The following is a 3,489-nucleotide window of genomic DNA, read 5'->3' as shown; positions in this document are numbered from 1 at the left end:
TAAGAATTAAGATTACAGGCATCTAGCAAGCCATTGTGACTTGTTTGAGTTGCTCCACTATTTAAATCATCTCCTTAAAATTCCTGCTGCCCACCCAGAAGCCTGCGGGAGTGCCTTTGTGTGCAATTCAAGGAAGGATGTGAGTTCCCGTTCAGGTGGACACCAAAGCAGTGAGAATGTCAGCCCTAGCAGAGCAAAGCAGAGAGCAAGAATCTAGTGCAGAAGGATTTTCACTGAACTATACAGCATAGGGCCTCCCCTGGTGGTGCAGCAGTTGAGCACTGGGCTGCAAAGCTGCCTGCAGCCTCTGCAGTGCCAGTTCGATCCCCGGCCGTGGGGCGAGGGTCCCACGTGGTGCGCAGACCTCTCCTGCCGTGCCCACTGCACCCCTCAGCAGTGTATCGTCAGTCTGCCTGCTCTGCTCCCTACTCTGGCTCTGGTGAATTCTCTCATCCTCCCACACTTCTGACTGTACCCAGTGCTTGTATACATAAATTAAAATATCTTAAAAAAATAAATAAATCAACTACACAGCACATTTTCTCACCCTCTGCACCTGAATAAATGAGGGCAAATCTGCAGACATTTTGGGAAAAACTTTGGACTTGAGACTGGAAGAAGATAAACACAATTCCTATGCTGACCTTAAGAGCAGCATGACTCCGCTGGCAATAGGGTTAGGTAAGTCTTACATATGTCTAATAATCTCTTGTCCAGTTAAGTATTATTGTTCTTTTATAAAAAAAGAAACAAGATCAAAGAGACACAGTAAGTGAAAAAACTTGTATTCAAGCTCAGTAGGGCTTGCCCCGGGGCCTGGCCCTTTCCACCCTACCTCTGCCTACACACCCAACACCCACCGGCAGAATTAGCTTTTTCATCCTCTGTGTCCCCACACTTTCTGTTCAACTGCTATGGCTGCTGGTTTCTCTGCTTGAGGATTTTATATTGCTGGATCCCTCAATAGTTCAGGGACCTGGCACCAGGTGACTTTGCCAACAATCCCATCAGATGCATCCCACAAAGGAGAGTCAGCTCTTCCCTCCGAAGGGGTTTTTGGTAGCCAGCAGGGGAAGAAATTATTACAATGTAATGGCACAAATATTGAGTGACTGATGTTTATCGAGTTTTTTCCCTCCCATTAAGTATGTTTAGAGTCTCATCTGCAGAAAATACCAGTCCATGGAATTGTCATGCATTACCCGATACTGTATTTCCATTTTGCCCTATTAACAAAGACTGGAATTTAATTTCCAAAGACTTCACAGCACAGATGCTCAAACAGAATGGTTACTTTCTTAAAAATGAAGAAGTAGCAATACCAAACCCTTAAGGATAAGTCATAACATGAGGAAAAAATACATTTAAGTATGAGGGATTATGGTAGCATACAGCATTTCTAGGTTTAAAGTAACAAAATAGGAAGAAGACATTAATAGCTTCCCACATAGTTGTCAATAAAAATACTTTTTCATAAAATTTAGTGGGTTTTGTTTTGATTGACTTTTTATTAGTAGGTATAACACTTTCCATTTCCTGGATCAATGTGTCCAAATTAGATGTTAAGTCACAGGGGTACTGTAATTCAGGTAGTTTTTGAGAAGAAGCAATTAAAATAGATTAGGAACTGTTTCCTTTTCAGAGCTGCAAGTCAACTATCCAGAAAGGAGGCTGCTCCTGGCCCTGCTGTGAAAGAGATAAAGTTAAAGCAAGGGACTGGAGCCTTCCTATGCTTTTCTTTCTGACCCTTCTCGTTTTTTCCTTCATCTCCTTTCTGTTCTTAGAGACTTTCAAAGTGAAATGAATTAAATTTATGCACACTAAGAAAGTGATAGCTGTTAATAATTTAATGTGTTCTCTTTCGCACTGGTATTTGCACGTTGATAGAAAATAATGCTTTAACACAAAAGAATGAATTGTTTGGGGCAGGCTAACAGAAGAGGTGAGGGGGGGCGCCTGCACTGGTTTGTGATTAGCTCAGAAAACAACCTGGACCGCTGATTGCCAAGGGCAGGCCAGGGAAGCCCAGGACTCCCTGAGAGCCTGTCAGAGATAACTGGGGTCAAAAGCACCTTATAGTAATAAGAAAATGTCATTTGCAATTTTTACTCTCATAACAAATAGAGTTTTTTGCAGAAGTTCATGATGGCTAGAATCACAACAGTTTAAATGTAGAAACAAGGAGAATTCAGAATCAATTAAGTCACACATTATGGAAATTTGGAAAAATGCAAAATTCTTTTGGCATTATTATATGTTTATTTTATTATTATTATTATTATTATATTATTATTATTATTTGGGTTTTAGAAGTTCTGAGAACAAAAATGTCGAGAAACACTGAACTGGTCAGCCTCAATTTGAGCCTGATAGGCCTATACAATTCATCTGTTTAAATCTTCTGGGGGATCTTGGAGTCATGTAGCATTCATTGAAACTGCATCCCATATTTAATGAGGCCAGAAAGAGAGAGAGAGGAGGAAAAAGGAAATAATAAGAAAGAACAGAAAGAGAAAAACAGATGAAGAGGGTAGAGGAAACAATTAAATTACGTACAGGGACATGCACTGTAAGGACTACTGAGTTTACTTCAAGTTCACAGTCAATACTGAGCTGTACATATCATTAACATGTTTCAAATATTTGGGGTACACCAATGGATATTTGTCACAAACTTGAGCCATGTTTGTTTACTGAATGTGACATAGATTTGCCCCTAAGACATGTTTTGTTTGGCTTTCCCATTGCTTTCCCAAAAAAAAAAAAAAAAAAAATGAATTAATTGCCAAGAGCTAAATTCACAAGTTTTAGGTAGAAATCTGGATTTCTTATCTTGCTTGAAAGTTGAAAAGAATTGATAAGACAAGTTACCGAAGACCTGTCACACACAATGGGGTGGAGCTAAGGAGCCCCCCACTTTCCACAGTTTTCTGCTAACCTGTTGGCATGCCTGAGTCAAGGTCCTCTGTCTCGAAAAGTATCTTTAAATCTCTAGACCCATGAAAAGAATATAGTCTATGTGTCAAAAAATATATAAATTGAAAGGCAAAAAGCTCACTCAATCTCTCCCACAATAGCCTTCAAAAGCCTTTTAACATGTTTTATGCCATTTTTCAGTGTTATCTAGTTGTGAACATATGTGGAATTACAACACCCTGTTATTTTTCCCATATTGTTGGAGCAAAAGTATTTGGCATGTAATGAGAACCCTTTTAAAATGTTTTTGAATGCTACATAATATTCTTCTACATGAAATTGTCCTATTTTATTTCATAATGTCTTTTATTACTTCAGTTTATCATTTAAGTTTATCATTCCCTGTCATAAATAATGATAATAAACATCCTAAATCCCAAAGTAGGCACCAAAAACATTTAACTAAAATTTGAATCCCTAAAATTTAAGTGGGATGCTTTAAATATATTTGGGGTTATTCATGATACTCTGCATAGAGACATCAAAATTACAGAACTTGGCCCAAATGTATGG

Source organism: Talpa occidentalis, unplaced genomic scaffold (genome assembly GCF_014898055.3).
Source record: "Talpa occidentalis isolate TD23 unplaced genomic scaffold, MPIMG_talOcc4v2.1 talOcc4.4, whole genome shotgun sequence".
Taxonomy (NCBI): domain Eukaryota; kingdom Metazoa; phylum Chordata; class Mammalia; order Eulipotyphla; family Talpidae; genus Talpa; species Talpa occidentalis.
This window is presented reverse-complemented; position numbering follows the sequence as displayed.